Source organism: Eptatretus burgeri, chromosome 7, assembly GCF_056783735.1.
Source record: "Eptatretus burgeri isolate ZD-2024b chromosome 7, Ebu_testis_v1, whole genome shotgun sequence".
NCBI classification, from domain to species: domain Eukaryota; kingdom Metazoa; phylum Chordata; class Myxini; order Myxiniformes; family Myxinidae; genus Eptatretus; species Eptatretus burgeri.
The window spans coordinates 5,536,475-5,556,474 of NC_140967.1; the positions used below are offsets into that span (position 1 = coordinate 5,536,475).

Below are 20,000 nucleotides of genomic sequence, written 5' to 3' on the forward strand. Positions count from 1 at the left end.
TTTTACAGACTCGTCCCGAGTCGTCAAATTTTCGTGTGCCATCATGTGTAGTTTTCCCCTAGTACATTTTACCTACGGATCCCTGAGTGCGACATTCATGGTATTCGTGTCCCCAAAATAAATAACCTGAGGGCTGCGTAACTATCTAAACAAACTCACTCACACGGACGACTTAAATAAAATTGCCGGCGCTAGACAGACATGCCGGGGGGCGCACTCATATTTACAGTACATCTTAACCTTAACTTACAAATTTTACACTAAACCATGGCCCAGGATCACTGAACTCTGCAAAAGAAAAGCAGTTAGCAGGGAGCCAGGCTGCCCGCATGCAGTCTCTGGCTCAAAACAATGCAGGTGACAGGGAACGTGGCTGGCTGCTCACACGCAGTCCAAGGCCTTCCCTTTTGAACTGAACGCAGTGAACCACAACGGTGCATGGGCTGCACAACGCAGTCTCCGTGCCAGCTCAAGTGGCACACGCAATGAGCACAACGAATGGATGCATGAACACAAACACGGTGCACGGGCCGCCACTGCAGGCCCGTGTTGTAGCTGCCAACGGGGCAGTTCTCGCAGCTTGCAAACTGTTGCTTTTACGATCCTGGCGCACATGGCAATGAACAGGGGGGGGGGGGGCAAAGCAAAATTGAACGGGGCTGGTGAACGTGGGCAGTGGGCATGGCATGGCAAAGGCAGCAGGCAAACACAGCCCGCAGAAGAAGGCCGCTGCAGGCAAACACAGCCGGCAGATGAACTGGCCGGCACAGGCCTTGAAGAAAAACAGCCAGCAGATGAACTGGCCGGCACAGGCCTTGAAGAAAAACAGCCAGCAGACGATCCAGCCGGCACAGGCCTTGCAGCTAAGCAGCTGCAGATGAAGCTGGCCAGCCTTTGCCGTTCAGTGGAGGTTGGTGGAGGGAGTGCGGTGGTGCTGGCCACTTGGACCTACCTACCTGTCTCCCTCCCAACCTATCGCCTTTGCCTGTCACTGTACATACCCACTCCCTTAATTTGTCAAACCCCAATTTAGCCCCAACTTAATTTTTTTCTGTTGTTTTTATTTTTACTCCCCCACTATAAATCGTCCCCTAACCCCCTGTACTGTCCTTGTTCGGCTAACCTATCCTGTCACCTACCCTACTCCCAACCCCTACGTTCCCTTCCCGGAGGGGAATAAGGGAGAGCTAACGTCCTGTGCCGAGGCCCAACGAAGCCTCAGAATGGCCTCCCCAGAGTTCGGCGATCTATAACCAAAGTGGGTCCAGCGGCCCACAACGACAGCGAGGGGATGGATGGTGCGGAGGGGTACACTTCCTAATCTACCCTAACCATTTAACCATTAAACTACCCCGGGGCTTTCAACAAGCGCCTCTCGCTTAAACTATTGGTTCTAACAACCCAGATTCCCGTCGCCTGTGTTGGTGTCCTCACAATTTCGGGCCTCGCCCCCCAATTTTCTCTCCGTGCCCTCACACGGTCTCCTGGCTGGGACACGTGGCTCCCTTTGGCAGGCACGACCCTCTGCCGAATCTCCCGCTATGGCACCCCCGGGCACTACACTGCCTCCGAGCCTACCAGCTCCCTAACACCGGGGAGTGCCCCCCATGGCACCTCCCCTGAAACGCACACGTGGCAGGCCGGCCTCCCGGGCCCCTTTCCGAGGGTCACCCGTGCCCACAACACTGCCCACGCGGCTAATGGCGCCCCGGGCCCCCGCACCAAGCAGGCGCACCCGTGCCCACTACTCTATCCCGGCCCCCCATGGGCCCATGGCCTACCGCGGCCGACTAGCCTGGTGCCCGGGGTACCCACTCAGCGATACTCACCTTTCGCAGCCACGCTCCCAAGCCCGTCAACAGGGCTCCTGCACCCCTCCAAATGGGTTTCGAGCCTTCACTCCCACCAACAACAAAACGACCTCCATTTTTCAATTTGACTAACCCAGCAAACTCACTTTACTCTGACCCCGGGGTCCCTTGGGCGGGAGTCACTCCTCCCCCCAATCACTCATCGCACCATGCATTCCCCATTCGCTCCATACACACAGACCCGCTGGCCTCACTCACTCAACATGTACTCACCTCCCAACTCTTCAACACACACACCGCTGAACTCTGCCATCCTTCTAACTACTTCCCCTAACTAATTCGTGCTCCCACGTCGTCCCTTAAACTAGTAGCACGTTCCTTTTAACACTACGTCGCTAAACTACACCCCCTCTACACATCCACAAGTCTGTCACTGTCTCCTAACTCAAAAATTCATTTTATTTCCCAACCTAAAGCTCACTAAATCCCTCTAACTAATCCATTCCACGGACTCCATGAGGACTTACCCCTGCCCCATGAAGTCGGTCTAACTAAGCTAACCCTTCCCCCTAACTAGTTTCCATCCTGTGCCCAGGGGAAGGGGGTCTTCCACCCCTTGCCCAGGAATCCTTTGCACCCGAAAGTGAGGCTTGCTTTTTTTTTTTTTTTTTTTTTTGTATGCGCAGCACCAGCGCGGCAACTCGCGCACTTTGCACCTGCCCGTGACGTCATGCAGCTGCACGTGTTCCTCGTCCCTCCTTGGACGGTACCATCCGGCAGAGATACCCCTCCTGCCGGATTCCAACCCCACGTGCAGCCATGGCGTCACCGTGCGCATAAAAAAAAAACACAAGCCCCACGTCTCGAGGGGTTCCCCACGCGAACACGTGTGCTTTGCCCGTTGGAGCTTAACACACACGATCGCGTGGAGAACCCGTCCGGTCCAAATCCGTCATCCTGCCTAAACTTTGTCCGTCCGCGGGATCGGCAAATCCACCGCTGGCGTTTCCGGACCGGGACTTCACTCTCGCAAGCGAGCACGTGGCGGTCTCGTGCGTTGCACAGCACGGACCTCGTGCTCCCTGCTGGGTGAACCCGGCACGGTCCGCGAAACAACTACAGCCGCCACTCGGCTTTCTTTCGTCTGTCGCCTTCGTCGTCGCCATTCAACCCACGCACACCTGCGTGTTACGACGCACACAGTCCACTCCATTACATTCACACCGGGAGACGCGGCTGCGTGCTCCCGCATGCCAACCGACATCTCCCTCACATACCGCTCTCTCACACACACGGTCTCCCTTGCACTCAGCGACCTTGCACACAGCCGTTCACTCACGCGTGCGGGGCACTCACCCGCGGTGCCTCACTCGCACTCCGTGCCTCATCCACACACGCGGGGGCACTCAACCGCGGTGCCTCATCCACACACGCGGGGGCACTCACCCGCGGTTCCTCACCCACACTCCGTGCCTCATCCACACACGGTTCCTCACCCACACACGCGGGGGCACTAACCCGCGGTGCCTCATCCACACTGGCCGTTTCACTCACACACACGGCCTCTTCCACACACGGTGCCTCATCCACACACGGCGTGCTGGGAAGCACGTATTCCGGCACAATCGCCACCACACCACTCACACACGGGGTCGCTTCCACACACGGGGACGCACTCACACCTTGCACCACACACACAGGGACAACCACACTGGGGATTCGTGTCCCCACAAGGGTCTCCGGGGCCTCTATACCCCCCAAGCTCTCCGTGCACCCGTTCGCAGAACTCGCCCCCTCAACCTCGCGAAGCACGACCGAACTCACCTGGTCGTGACTCGCCTCAAGGGGGCATACTCCCTCCCCTCGTTCCTGGAGGAGGCCATCCAGGTGCTCGCACTGGGTCTCTACCCAGTCCGCCAGTTCACCCCCATTGTCCTCCACTACCTCCGTGTGTGTGTGTGCGTCACTTACCCCGTCCAATTCACCCTCTATCTCCCGTGTCTCAACTATTATTATTTCCTTTGTCGTCACCTCGTGTCTCGTCTCACACGTTTTGGTCTCCCCATTTAATTTTTCCCTTTTGGTCACCGTCGATTCCTTTGTCTTTTCTCCGGCTTTCCGCTCCATTTCATTAATTACCTCCTCATGCCTCTTTCTACATTCCTCCGTCACCTTTTTTAATCCTTTCTGTGTCTCCGCTTTTACCTCCTTTCGCAGGTTTTCAACTTTGTCTGTCATTTCCCGATGTCTTTTCTCACAGTCCTCCTTCACGGCTCCCAATCCCTCCTTTATTTTCCCTTGTTCTCTTTTTAATTCCTCTATCGCCGTCATGTTCCTCCCTATTTCCTCCTTTATTTGGTCTTGTCCCTGTTTTACTTCTCCCAATCCTTTTCCTACTTTGTCTATTTTTCCCACCACCGTCTTTATTTCGTTTACCCTCTCTTGTTTACTTTCTTCCATTGCGACTCCCACTCCTTTTACTTTCTCTTTTAACCCGGTCACCTCCGCTCGTATCGTGTCGACTTCCTTTTTCATTTCGTTTTTTAGTTCTTCCAAGCTTCCTTTTAGGCTCATTCCCATGTTCTGCGTCTCACCCCGCAGCTCTTTCATCTCTTCCCTCATTTGCTGTGTATTCGCATCAATCGTCGTTTTCACTTCATTTGTATTTGTATCCATCTTTTCATCCATTTTTTGTGTATTCGCATCCATCTTTGCTGTCATTGCCGCCAGCATGGCGCATAGCTGGGCCATGTCGGATGCACTTTGGTGGAGAGGGGGGGGAAGGTGTCATACACCGCGGCCGCTGCTGCACCCATTTCGGGCTCTGGGTTCAGTTGGGCGAGTTCGTGTTCCTGCACAATCAACATTTCCTGCACGGGGATTCCATCCTGGACCATGGATCCTACACATTCTACATCCATTTCTAATACCCCCGGCTCCCGCTCGCCTTGAGACGCCATCTTGCTTCTCTTAAAGGGTTAATTTGCTCGCTCGTAATTTGGAGGGAATCGGGGGTCGCTTCTCTCACCCCTGGACCGATTCCCGTGAATTTCGCTGGAGACAGGAGAGCCTGTTGTCCCGCTCTCCAATACCAGTGCCGCGAGGAGGGCGATGAATTTGTATCCCACTCCTGACACCAGTGTTGCGGTATTCGCGCCCGCCGGCGTGCTGACGGCCACGTAACTCGAATCGCGGCACGTCGCCCACCGGACGGACAATCCAGTCGTGACCCTCTCGGACTAACGCCGGGAACCAGTCACGGGTGGACCTTTCGGTCTCACCGCGATCGAGCCAATCAGCCCCCGCGTGGGATAGGGTTGCTCGCCAAATTCGACCTACCTAAGTACCCACGCGGAGGGTAGACCGGGCGATCGCACCTCGCCGCAGGTCGACTTCGGACACGGGCCACTTAAGCGACCCGTTCCGTACTATCAGAATAACCGAGCGGTGTTATCGTCGACCTCGACGGTTCGATTAATTATCGGGCGTATTCAGCCCACTACCAACCCTTTACGTGAAGCAAGATGGGGATTCAATAGAGGAAAAGACGAAGCGAAGCGGGAAACAGTTCAACACAAAGCACATTTATTCGCGGCACACGGGAGCACACATATACAATTCCACCAAATGCACACAGAAAAGACACAATGTAATTTACACAAAAAGCAAATGTAAAAGCGAAAACACAATGCAGAGCTAATACCGACTACCGAGCACACGGCAACACTTATACAATTCTACTTCACAGACGGCGCCGACAACACATACCCAAAACCAAGGAAAAGAATACCCTCAAGGATGAGGCGGGCCTGAGGCCGAGACCGGGTTGCGCCTACCCGTCTGGTGATGAGACGCGGAGCAGCGATGGCGCCTCAACTCCGCGGGCCTCGTGGACAGTGTCTGGTAGGGGGTGGGAAAGGGGCCCCCTTGGTCGCACTATCTCAGCGCGGGGGGAAACAGGAGGGGGTTGCTGATGCTCGGGGTATAGAGGATTTTTATTATCCCGCGACGAGCGTCTCCACCTCGGCCAGGTCGCGCTGTCAGCCTCCCTGGGGTGCAGCTCCCGACGCGAGCACCCCCTCGTCTGGTGTCGCTGCCTTTCCACAGCTCCGTCCCCTCCGTTCCGACTCCAACGCACACGACGACCAGCTCCTTCTTGCCAACTCCACCGCCCGCGAAGTCTTGACTCTCTGTTTCCGACTCTCCTACTCTCCTACTCTCCGCCTCTGGACTCTCTGGACTGACGAACACGGTCCTTTTATCAGCCCCGTAGCTTCGCCCTCTCATCTTTGACCCCCTCCCTTCGACCTTTCACCTCGCTCCCCATTGGCCCGAGAAAAAGTGGGCGTGAAGGCTTTTGATCCATAAATTTGCATATATCGATCGCCCTGGGGGCGGGGCCAATTCGCCCCTCGCTCACCGATTGGACGGCAAAAAGTGGGCGTGTGTCGTTTTTGATCCGTTTTTGAAGCACAAAATCCGTGATTTTGTACACGCTGTTCGGCGCGCGCCCTGCACGAGTCCAACACCGGTACCCACAGCGGGGCAAGAACGGTGGCGATGCGACGGTTGCGAGGTGTGACGGGAAGGTCGTGGCGGTTGTGGTGAAGCGGCGTTGTGGTTGGTGGTTGATGTTGTGGTTGTGGTGGTAATCATGGCGGTTGGTCCAAAATAAAGATAGCAAAAGAAAAACGGCTATCCTGAAGAGTCGCAGCACGCATAAATGACATGTATTCCCACTAGACAACGGGTTTGGGCCTAACTACACATGTACTTACCGAGATACCTCACCTAAGGGACCTGAATGGTGGTTTGCGAATTTGGTAACCACAACAATATATATATATATATACAAATATAGTATATATATATATATATACAAATATAGTATATATATATATATATATATATATATATATATATATATATATATATATATATATATATATATATATATATATATATATATATATATATATATATATATATATATATATATATATATATATATACAAATATATATATATATATATATATATATATATATATAAATATATATATAAATATATATATATATATATATACATACAGTATATATGTATATGCTGAAAGGCATAAAAAACGCAAAAACTTTGAGACGTGTAAAAAGAAATCTAACTTTCAACAGCAGCGCTTTGCTGGTAATGTACACATGCAACACACATCACACGTGCACCATGAACGGCAATTGTCTTTTTGTGAGACGAGTTCAGTGATTTTGAGCCACCATTATTGAAGAGGGGTGCATGGGCCATGTGGAGCACATGCAGCATGCGCATCAATGTGAACTGTGGTTCATAATGTGCCTCAGACTCACCCAATAAAAACGCCACTCAGAAAACACTGGTCACACTTCATCGAATCATGCCAAGACTACCGCCTCAAGATCGTGAGCGTGCTGCTGGTTGTCTCGGTGCTGGACAATTGCCGAGAGAAGTCGCACGGGCCTTTGATGTGCACATTTCCACTATCTACAGGTTGCAAAGCCATTTGCAAACCATTGGCTCCAATGTTGACCATCCACGAGCTGGCAGACCACGAGTGACCATAGCAGGTCAGGACCGCCTGATCGTGAGGCACCATCGTCGCTTTCCGTTCAACATGGATGAGGACACATGCAGAGCGACTGTGGGGACCCACGGCAGGCAGCTGACTGGCCATACGGTGCGCCGCCGCCTGGCCGAGAGGAACTTGCAGTGCAGACGTCCAGCACGGGGCCTAGTTTTTCTTGGTCTGCATCATCAGCAGCAACTACAGTGGGCACAGCACCGTATCTACTGGCGTCATAGTGAGTGGAGAAGGGTGCTTTTCACTGACGAAAGCCTCTTTTTCCTTGACCCACCAGATGGCCGCATCAGGATTTGGCGAGCATCAGGCCAGAGGTTCGCAGGTGCAAACATCTTAGAAAGGGACCGATGGGGTGGTGAAAGCATGATGCTGTGGAGTGCTGTCGGCATTGACCAGAGACTCGGACCCATTTTCTTTCAAAACTTAGGCCGGGGCCGTGGAAATGGCGTCAATGCTAAGCTGTACATCAACGAAATTTTGGCCCCCATGTTGTGCCCTTTTTTCAGCGACACCCAAATCACCTATTCCAGCAGGACAACGCCCACGTGCACACAGCACGAGTCACTCAGGACTTCCTGAGACAGAACGGCATCACCATCTTTCCACATCCACCACGTAGCCCCGACCTCAACCCCATAGAGCACTTCTGGGATGCTCTGCAGAGGCATCTGAATCAGATGAACCCAATACATCGCATCGCGGCTCAACTCAACTCAACTCAGCCATCACCCAGGTGTGGGGCCAAATCCCTCAACGGCAAATCAACAACCTGGTGCACTCCATGTACCGAAGATGCAGGGCTGAACTGAATGCCAATGGAGGACACACCAGGTACTGACTTTAGAAAGAGCTGGTACCTCGCACCACACCATCTAGCAAGACATTGAGTACAATACAACTTTTTGTAACCCCGTGTGTTGTTTTGTCCATTTACATTTGATAACCAAGAAAAAAATTGAATCAAAATAAACCAAAAATGAAACCCACATTTTTTTTTGCGTTTTTTATGCCTTTCAAAAAAAAAAAAATATATATATATCCATTGAATGGTGGGAATGGTGGGAAGCTTGTCCACGAGCTGCGTACTACCTTGCCAATCCTTTTGGAAAGTCCCGGGTAGTACGATAGCCCATAGTTCCCAAGCGTGTCTGGCTCTTTCCATTCTGACCATTTTGGTACTTTCAGGGTGGAGAGTATCCCTTTACTATGTAGTCTTTAAAAATACTCTGTGTCCCCATGGAAGCCATCTGGAATTGGAGGTGAAGTGGTGGTGTGCACGCGCATGAAGTTTAATGTCATGAAAAGATAGCAACAAACTGTAAACGGTGCATTCTCACTCGAATTCATGGACTGGTATTTGTGGGTGTGTTTGTTTGTTACTTGCGAAAATTGAAGATTTTTCAAGTATACTGGTTGGTTGCATGCGTTATTTTCCTTCTGTTTGGCTGTCTGTTTGTAACTTGCAAAATCTGAGATTTTTCAATTTATTGGTCAGTCTATTTTGTTATTCTCTCTGTCTGTTTATCGCCTACAGGTCACAATTCTAAACTGATCATCATGAAACTTTACCAAGTTGTAGACGTCGTCTCAACTGAGAAGCCTCTTGATTTTGTGGTCAAAGATGATCTTGAGGTCAAATTTCTAAAATCGTCATTTTTCATTAAATTGACAAGAAATTTGAACAATATTTACAAATTGCATTACTGGATTGGGAAACCAACTATTTTTGAGGTTAAAAGGTCAACTCAAGGTCAAACTTCTAAAATCATCAATTTTCAACTGAAAAATCGTCAATTTTCATTCGATTGACCTGAGCTTTGATTGAGGCTGTGAATTTTAATATTCATCAAATGAACAATTTGATGTATCCATGTCAAGTTTTGGAGAGGGGGGTGGATTTTGCAAGTTTCATGCTCTGCACGACATCTTTTTATTGTTTTTTATGTTTATCACCTAGAGGTCACAATTTTAAACTGATCCTCATGAAACTTCAGCACATGGTAGAGTTCATCATAAGCAAGAAGGGTATTGTTCTTGAGGTCAAAAGGTCAACATAGGCCAAAGGTCAACATATTGTCAAATTTCTAAAATCCTCAGTTTTCATCCGATTGACTTAATATTTGAAGATGATTTATATTTAATGTCATTGAATTCAACCACCAAATTATTTTTGAAGTCAACATCGGCCAAAAGGTCAACATCGGCCGAATTTCTAAAATTGTCAATTTTCATGTAATTGACTTGAAATTGGAATAGGAATTGCATACCTGGTCACTGAATTCAACCAGACAATTCTTTTTGAGGTCAACATAAACCAAAAGGTCAATATAGGCCAAAGGTCAACAACTTACGTGGTATTTCTAAAATCCTCAATTTTCATCTGATTGACTTGAAATTTGAAAAAGATTTATATTTCAGCATACTGAATTCAACCAGCCAATTGTTTTTGGGGTCAACATCGGCCAAATTTCTAACATTGTCAATTTTCATGTAATTGACTTGAAATTTGACTAGGAATTGCATATTTGGTCACTGAATTCAACCAGACAATTATTTTTGAGGTCAACTTCGGCCAAAAGGTCAACATTGGCCAAATTTCTAAAATTGTCAGTTTTCATATGATTTACTTGAAATTTGAATAGGAATTGCATATTTGGTCACTGAATTTAACCAGCCAAATTATTTTTGAGGTCAACATAGGCCAAATTTCTAAAATTGTCAGTTTTCATATGATTTATTGAAATTTGAAGAGGATTTGAATATCAGGTCACTGAATTCAACAAACAAATATTTTTGAGGTCAACTTAGGCCAAAAGGTCAACATTGGCCAAAAAATTGACAGTCATTTCTGAAAATGTCAATTTTCATCCATTTGACTTGAAATTTGAAGAGAATTTTGGTATTTTATCATTGAATTCAAACACCAATTAATTATTTTTTCAGGTCAAATTTGTTTTGTGTATTTCACAAGTGTCATGCTATGCATGGAATCTTTCTTGTTTGTGTGTTTGTTTGTTTGTTGCGCTTCTCTTCTTACAGTTCTGGGATGATTAGATCCAGACTTGTTACATAGGATCAGCATGACCCCAATTGATGTATAGGAGGTGTTTTTATCTTTACGGGTCACTGAATTCAACCAGACAATTATTTTTGAGGTCAACATAGGCCAAAAGGTCAAGATCGGCCAGATTTCTAAAATTGTTTTTTTTTCGGACTGTGAGCTGTCGAATGTAAATTTGATGGTTAAATGCTTCAAATGAAATTCATTTTGGAACTGCCGGTGTCCTTAAATATATAGGGCATCCTTAAATATATAGGGAGGGTATTACAAGTCTCTACCATTTATAGTACAATATTCCTGTCCCCACGTTTTCCAGTGCAGTGAGGTGTTTTGAATTATAAGCGGTAGGTATGTTTTTGCTTCTTGCACGTAACCTGGCTTTTATTTTTTGTCTACACAGAGCTGTCAGTTGCCTATACACCACCCAAATAAAGATAAGCATCAGAAGAACGTATTGCATGCTTGGAACGGGCGGGTACTCTGCCAGTGAAAGCATAATTCATCAGGTTTTGTTAATGTTATTGCTGTTGTTGTTATTGCTGTTGTTAGATCCACAATTCCCCTGGGTTTCTTGACCAGTTGACATTTTCTGATGAGGCAATTTCTACATCAGAGGAAAAGTCAAGCAGCACAATCACCGCATTTGGTTCCCAAACTACGACGATTAAATATTTCAAAATCACGTTGTAACAGCAAGAATAGGCTACCTGATACAATGCAGAGAATGTGTGACGGTTCTTGAATGATGTCTTCCCAGACAAGTGGATCGGTAGACATGGACCAATTCAGTAGACGTGGCCACCTCGTTCGCCTGACCTGTCCTCCGAACTACTTTTTATGGAGCGATGTAAAACTTGTTTACTCATCAAAACCACATTCTTTGGATGAAATTAGTGCTCCGATCACAGATGAAGTTAATGAAATTACTTAGCAGCAACTGCAGAATGTTTTTAACAAGTTGGAAAATCAGATTGAATGATGTCTTACAAAAGATGGTGGTTATGTTGAAGCACATTTGAACTGAATTTTCATTTGGCTTGATGAATTATGCTTTCATTATGGACTATTTATCGTTTGTTTCTATCATGTGTACATCAAAAGTTATAAAACTTCAAAGTTTCCAAAGGACTTTATGGACACCCTATATATTTAAGGACACCGGCAGTTCCAAAATGAATTGCATTTGACGCATCTTACCATCAAGTTTACATTCGACAGCTCACAGTCTGAAGTTCACTTTCTAGATACATCACTCACACTTCATAACATCAGACTTGAAAAAGAACTACACAACAAACCAACAGACAAACACTCTTACCTTCTCCAATCTTAATGTCACCCAAAACATACAATTACAAACACACCATACAGTCAAGCAATCAGAGTAAGATGCATCTGCTCAACAAAAAGGCAGAAGAAACTTCTCTCTCCCAATTAGAAACAAACTTTATTGCAAGACACCATAATCCTCACTTTGTAAAAGAAGCCATAAACCGAGCAAAACGTATACCTTGCCCAGACCTTTCGACTTGCAAACCAAAACCTGCAACTAACTGTGTCCCACTGGTAACCAACTACTTCCTGAATGTCAAGTATTTTGAATAAGGCTCTTCCTCTCCTCCATCAGTCAGAAACACTCTGCACCACATATCTTCAACCACCACTAACATCATTTATACGTGGCGTATCCCCAGGACCTTTCGGGAAAAGCAAACCACCCACAGCCTCACACCAAAGAAACTAAGAATCCTGGCTTCCATAAAGATTCATCACACACAAACATATCTTAAAGTGAAATAAATTCCACAGTTCTACCACTGGACAAAAGTTCCCCCTCACCTCCTATATGGACTGTAAATCCACATGGGTCATTTACCTAATCACTTGTCAAAGATGGACTGAACAATTTGCTGGAAAAAAAACTGAGAACACGCTTTAATAGCACATGGTTAGAGATTAGAAATTTTCACACAAATCAGGGGAAATCTCGACCTGTGTTCCAACTCATTCATTCTAAAGTACCCAAACTCATTCACTTGAACATTCTTTGACTCATTCAATTCACTTTTTCAGAATAAGGTCCTTTTCACCTTTCCATCTCTCATATTGACAAAGGCAGGCTGTGTGTGTTTGTGTATGTGGATGTATCTGAATACAGTATGTGCATGTGTATTATATGTATGCATGTATATGCTCAAACTGCACACTCCCTCTCATTGAGGAAGGCGAGAGTCATTTCCACCATTACCTTTTGCTATACATTTCATGTTATCGACGTTGTACCATTATCTTAAATGCATGCCTGCTGTTCTTGTAGACCAAAGAAGAAGGCTGATTTAGCCGAAAGCTTGTCACCATAAAAATCGTCCAGAAGCTACGTCTGTAATTCATTTCATTTCTTCTGGTTATATACATGTATACATTTTCCTGGCATGGTGTTTGTGCAGGCCATTCCCCCAGGAGGCAAGGTCAATACCAATTGCTACTTAATGGTACTGAGTGACCATCTTCACCCTATGTTGCAGCATTTCTTTCCTGCCGGGAGGGGTGTCCTCCAGGATGACAAGGCTACCATCCGCAGAGCATGCGTGGTCGCCCAATGGTTTGATGAGCATGACACTGATGTTGTCCATATGACACGGCCTTCTCAGTCATCAGATCTGAACCCAATCAAGCATTTATGGGATATTCTGGAACGACGTCTGAGACAGCATTTTTCCACCTCCATCAAACAGGTGTGAGTTGATTGACTTTCTCGTGGAGGAATGATGCCGCATCCATCTTGCAGAATTCCAGATGCAAGTGGACTCTAGAACATGGTGCAGGCAGTCTGTACTGGCTGCAAGTGGTGGCCCAACAACCTATTAAGTGACTTTACATTGGTTTTCCATTTCTGTTGTCCACTACCTTTCTGTGCACCATAAAAAATTACACAAAATGATACTGACATGTACCCAAGCAATATAATGGTCAGCCAACATGAACCTTGACATGTTCCCCAGTTTACCCACGAATATCCCGAATTTGCACGTGCATACCGTGCACTGCACGCACAAATTGCCATGCACGATTGCACGTATACCGAGTCATGTGACAGTGTTACACGTGGTTCTGAGTGAATTGCAACGCAGTATAATTCAGTGAACCATCCCAGCTGTGAGAAACATTTTTATTGACATAGTAAACTAAATTCTAAACGTTGTAAATGTGATGCCACACCTTTCCGAAAATGAACGTCTACATGCGATTGGCATGCTTGAGATAGGAATGCCACAAAACGTGGCTAGGCATTTTGATGTTCATCGGAACACCATGCAGTCACTCTGGAGATGATATCAACAAACTGGCAACATCAGGGACCGTCCACGTTCTGTGCGACCATGTATGACGTCACATTGACAGGATAACCCTATTTGGTTTGTGTGACTTATGAATCAGTTCCAGACAACAAGTTTGACAGCTCACAGCATCCCTGGCTTGCGACGACTCAGTGCCAGAACTGTCAGGAATCGGTTATGCGAGCATAACATCTGACCACGACGACCAGCAGCATGTCCAATTTTGTTACCACGTCATCGGCATGCACACCTAGTTTGGTGTCGACAATGTCTGAAGTTCAGCAGATAAGATTGGGCTGCTATCCTCTTAACAGATGAATTGAGTTTCCATCCTTGATCCTCATTGTCACATTTATTGGCAGGAAGGGGAATATTATGCTGACGCATGTGTTGCGCAACATTCCTCGTTCGGCGGTGAAAGCATAATGGTGTGGGGAGACATCACCACACATCACAGAACCCAGCTAGAGATCATTAATGGCAATTTCACAGGTATTCAGTCCCTTGATTAAGTTCCCCATCCTCACGTCCTTCCGTTCCTGCAGGTTCATGGACGTCACATCACACTTCAAAAGGATAATGAGCACCGTCACGTCGCACGAATGGTCACCGACTTCATAAAACAGCACAGCATTCCCACACTTTCCTCGCCAGCTGTTTCACCTGATCTTTGATCTTTCTCCAATAGAACATGCGGGATGAAATGGAACGACGATTGCACCATCCTCAAAAACAGCTGGCGACGTTGGCCCAACTGCGGCAGGTCTTGGTACAGATCTGAAACGACATTCCTCAATCCTTCTTCAACCATTTTGTGTCCTCAATGAGGCGCCATTGCCAAGCATGTGTCAATTGAAATGGTGGTAACACCAGATACTGAGCTTTCAACGGACTTTTGACCGCATCCCTCTCTTCCAGCCTCTGTAGACATGTCTTGCACACATGTGGATTTCATGTTTATCAAACACTAAATATTGATATGACCAAACAACGTGATGTGTTTGTTTTCATTTCACATCGGTGTAAATGATGCGCAGGAACTTTTTCCCACCAGTATAGATATTTCTTAGCTCATAATGACAACCTTTGGAATACACAATGATTGTCAAATCAAGATCGTAAAGTGCAAGCAATGTACAAAGCTACACTTTGCTGGTTTAATTTTTGTCTTTTCAAGGAAATATCATTTCAAAACCCAAGTATGAACATCCACGTGATGGTTGTCTGAGATTCGTCCCCTTTCTAGACAACTCTCTGCTGCACATGCCCAAGCACTATATTAAACTTACAAAAGCAACACTATTTCAAGCTTTCCCCCCCCCCATCCCCTTTAACCTTAGCAAGATAGTGTTTGCCGCCAGTGAGTTTCCGCCAAAAGCAGCAGGATTTGCTCAGAGCACTTGCTTATTTTTCTTTGTTATCTACAGGCGAGCTGCCTGCATAAAAAGCCATTTCCAAATTCCATGAGACAACCCTTTCATTTCCCTTGACTTTTATACCATGACAATTACATATCGACAATCCTGCCTCCAAAACAAGAATCACAACCACACCACATGTAACGGCATCCGACAGCACAAAAGTGCGATCCATTCACATTTCAAGCAATACCTGTGGAAATTCCAATGCGGACAAAGCACAAGGAAACAAGAAACTTGGTCGAGAGTTTCGAACCTCCAGTGTCCTCGCGAGGTTCGGTAAAGAAAGCGTTTCATGGGCGATGTGATGGATGATGCAACACCCATGGTGGCTTCTGATGTACTACTCCTGCTTGTTTAATTTTGCTGCACAGAGATCCTGAACACAAGAAATAAAAATAAAAAGCTCAGTCCTCGGTAGAAAGAATGAAATAACCTCAGGATTTCAATCAAGAAAGCTCAAAACCACACTGCAATCAGCTTCAACATGCCATCTGGGGGATCATGACAAGCTAAATTCCCCTCAAGTCATATGACCCATGTCTTTAAAAAAAACAAAAAACACAAAAACTCCCCAAAATCTGCAGCCAAAACGAATTAGAACAGCAGAATTAAATACTCAACGTCTGTGCTCGTTATGTGCACAAACAGAGTGGTAGGTGACGGTTTGAGATGTGAAATGTACCTGGTGCCAGGATTACTGTTTAGCATCACTACATTTCACCTTCCGTCATATTTCATGTCAGTCCTGCGGTTGAGCTTTCATGTTACTTAAGAATGTTTTGGCAAGAGTTGTTGCCCGTAATCCTAGTTTGCCTGTGGGAGCTCCAGCAAAGATGAAATATTGTCTCAGACGAGTGCACTCTTCTTCATAGCCATGCTCACAACCTGCACACCAATCACATATTGAGGTTTCAACAGGAGTTTTGCCTTATGACCTCATACATTATCTCATTGGCTTCCTGTCATCTCGGAAATGTTTGCCTTCCTGAAGTCGCACTTTCTGCCAAAAGGGTTTCTTAAATATGACAAAATCCAATCGATTCATTATGCATTGTCTTTACTCCACAACAATCCGTTGATATTTCTCCAATTGTGTTCCTGGGAACCCAACTTTGGTTCCCATGAAACTTGTCCAACAACAAGACAAATGACTATCTATCGTGCGGATTTCGTGAAATTTGCTCTCCAACGAGCATGGTGTAAAATCACAAGATGAATGTTTTATTCTTTTCAAATGTTTGTACTGAACAGAAAAAAAAGAACAAGTGCCAAGTGCTTTGGGGGTCCACGTGCTACACCCCACCGTTCTCAAGACAACAAACACAACGAACCCCTAACTCCTTCCCAAAACCTCCACTTTCCTCATTACACCCCGATTTTACTTCTCATGGGATGTCCACTATCATTTAAAGGTTTGGTTACAATAAATTAGTGGTTAAATAGATTACCCTTCCCCCTCTTCCAAATCCCCTCCATTAAATCTCCAAATATATTGCAGCTAATAACTACATTTTTTCATCACTGACAGCCTATGCCCCCCACCCCCCTCCACCATTGTGCAAGCCATGTTTGGTAGCACTGCGGCCAACAGGGCTGATGTGAATAGCCGGACCCCAACATAGAGAACCCCTTACCCCTCCCCCACACTCTTCTCCTAAATTGAATACCCCCTATTGTACTTCTCATTGCCCCCGTTATTTGTGCTAAATTTGGTTGCGATATCCTCCTCCCACACCCAAATCTCACCACAACCCCCCATGACTCTCCCCATGGGACCATCATTACGTCTGCCAAGTCTGGTGGTCCTACAATGTTCCGTTCTCAAGATATACAAGATATAAGAGAACGGACGGACAGACAAACAGAACAATAGACAGTGACAATAAGGGAAGCTTTGTCTGATGTGAGACCAGTTAGCAAACACACCATACGTGGACAAACAAATTGGACTTTTGACGGATTTGCATTGAAGTTTTGTTTACTTTCCAAAAGGGCCATCTATTGAATGGATATTTAAAATGGCAGAGTTCCAACCCATTCCCTCCGTGTATAGCCTGTGCCTACTCATTCTCTCCCCTCCTCCTCTCTATCCACTCATCCCACACTCCCTCTTCCCTTGCTGCTACGAACTCCGTGTTCATAATATTCATTTTATGTTTGGTACACTTTACACTTCCCAGTCCCATGAGTATCTGGACGATAAGATGTGTGTCTGTGTGTGTGTGTGTGTGTGTGTGTGTGTGTGTGTGTGTGTGTGTGTGTGTGTGTGTGTGTGTGTCTGTGTGTGTGTGTGTGTGTGTGTGTGTGTGTGTGTGTGTGTGTGTGTGGCCATTTTTCTCAGAGATGGTCAAATGGATCTTCGTCAAACTTTCAGAGTTTCATCAGTGATGGCCTGTGAGTGTTTTAGGAGAAAAAAAATGTTTAAAGTTGGATTTTTTTTTTCGCTCCATAGTGCCGAAACCTTTGTAGCTATGTGAAAAGTATTATTAAATAATCCCCAACCCTATTCCTTAGCAGATGAAGGGAAGTGTTTTAAGCCCCCACAAAAACAAAACAAAATGTTATTTCTTAAAAATGCCAACAGGAATAGAACATCACCAGGTAATGTCAGGTACCCCTGCTAGTATGTAATAAACAGATGTGCCCAACTATCTATGGTGACTTCATAACACTTAAGTTATTTTGGAATTGAGCAGTGAAATGATTGGTAAGTATATAATGAAACAATAGGATTGTGTGAGTGATGTGTCATGGTAAAGCTTAAGCATGGAGAGCGAAATGCAAAAGTTATTAATTACACAAAGACATGAATAAAACGAAATAAAACAAGTGGCATTGTAGTTAAGAGTATCCTCTCCTCGTCTGTGAGGTCGGTGGTTCGAACCACAGCTGTGCCCTACCAAAGACTTTAAAAATGTTCCATACTGCATCCTCACTTGATGCTCAGCAGTTAGAGGATAGAACACATAAACCATGTGGTTTGGTATCCCTTGGGTTGGGGGGAGGGGGGGATTCTCCCGAACAATGCCCTGCTTATTGAGGAGAGAAAATTGCCACTACAGAGATGGCATAATCAGTGCCCCCACCCTCCACCCCACCCCCAATGTTTTTGGACAAGTGACTGCCCCCAAAGACAAGGGTTGTTTGTCTGATACATCCTGCATTGTCTGTTGTCTGCATACAAGTATGTGAGTGGAGACGTATCATTTGTGTTTGACAGCTCTTTCATGAACCTTGTAAACTGTATAGAAAACAAAATGGATCAGTTATCCTACTGGTTCATCATGGAGTTCTAGATGCAACAGGACAAGCAACAGAGAATCGACATCACATTAAACAATCGGTCTCATTGGTTCATCATGATGAAAGAAGATCAACGTTTATTATCAAAGAGAACTAAACTGCAAATTCCCCCCCCCCCAAAACCCTCATAATTTCCTTCTTTCCCCTTGAATTTCCCAGTAATTCCTGTGGATGTAGACAAAATTTCCTTTGTTGGTCTATAACTATAACATACCCATTATAGTGAAAACCCGGACCCACAGAATCGAACCTCAAAGTCGATTACACTCCATTCTTGTATTGGAAACATACTTTCTCTTTGGCTGAAGCTACAATAATTGTGCGGGATGCGTTGGCAGTACGATACGAAATTGCGTTCCAATGAGTACTTCAAATAGCGGAGGGAGCTAGTGTCGGGTGAGGATGGACCGGTACATGATGCCGGAGTTCGGAGCATGGACATTCCTTATAAATCAACTTTAAATGAACGTTTTGATCTGACACCATGGAGGCTAAAATTGCTCGTGCTGTAGTTATTGAACAAGAAGGATTCGTTATATGGTTTTCAGGGATTAGGGGTGGGGGGGAGGGTTACGATGTAACCCCTGCCCCTGTAATTGTATTACATCTTGATGTATAACAAGGCCCATGTAGGATGTTTAAGTGAAATGGAATCATGGAAAGGCGTCAATAATTTGCATCAATAACTGGAACCCATTCAAATGATAAAAGTACAAACAGATATGAGAACAGCACTTTTAAAATGCCAAGCAATAATTTAGGGTTTATACTGACAGGGTTTAGCTTGACGCGAGTGTACATTGTAAAAGACAATAAGTAACAGATGCTTTGAATGTTTTTAATTTGAGACATGTTTTTTTCTCTTCCCATGGTCAGAACTAACAAAAAACAAAGGCAAGAAAAGCACAAAAGTGTAGAAACGTCAGCAGCAAGACGGATCACACGGCTTTATGGGAACAAAACTGGAGTCAGATTAAAGTGAAGTGTGGGAGTAGTAGGAGTAGAAATGGGAGAGAGAAAGAGGGAGAGGAAGAAAGAGGGATATTCAGAGAGAGAGAGAGAGAGGGGGGGAGAGAGAGAGAGGGGGGGGAGAGAGAGAGGGGGAGAGAGAGAGGGGGAGAGAGAGAGGGGGAGAGAGAGAGAGAGGTGGGGGGGAGAGAGAGAGAGAGAGAGAGAGAGAGAGAGAGAGAGAGAGAGAGAGAGAGAGAGAGAGAGAGAGAGAGAGAGAGAGAGAGAGAGAGAGAGAGAGAGAGAGAGAGAGAGAGAGAGAGAGAGAGAGAGAGAGAGAGAGAGAGAGAGATTGAGAGAGGGAGAGAGAGAGAGAGAGGGGGGAGAGAGAGGGGGAGAGAGAGAGAGAGAGAGAGGGGGAGAGGGGTGAGAGAGAGAGAGAGAAAGTGGGGGGGTGAGAGAAAAAGAGAGAGAGAAAGTGGGGGGGGGGTGAGAGAAAAAGAGAGAGAGA

The 20,000-nt window shown here is 46.0% G+C and overlaps 1 long non-coding RNA gene across 2 annotated transcripts in view; it reads right to left on the reverse strand.

Annotated features, from left to right (window-relative positions):
* LOC147022598 (uncharacterized) overlaps nucleotides 1-20,000 on the reverse strand; it is a 47,054-nt gene that overhangs the window by 22,768 nt on the left and 4,286 nt on the right. Inside the window, exon 3 of one of the 2 annotated variants that reach the window (XR_015059807.1) lies at nucleotides 15,429-15,614. This is a non-coding gene — a long non-coding RNA (uncharacterized LOC147022598). The remainder of the gene's footprint in view (nucleotides 1-15,428; nucleotides 15,615-20,000) is intronic. The other variant, XR_015059809.1, reaches the window with a different exon arrangement.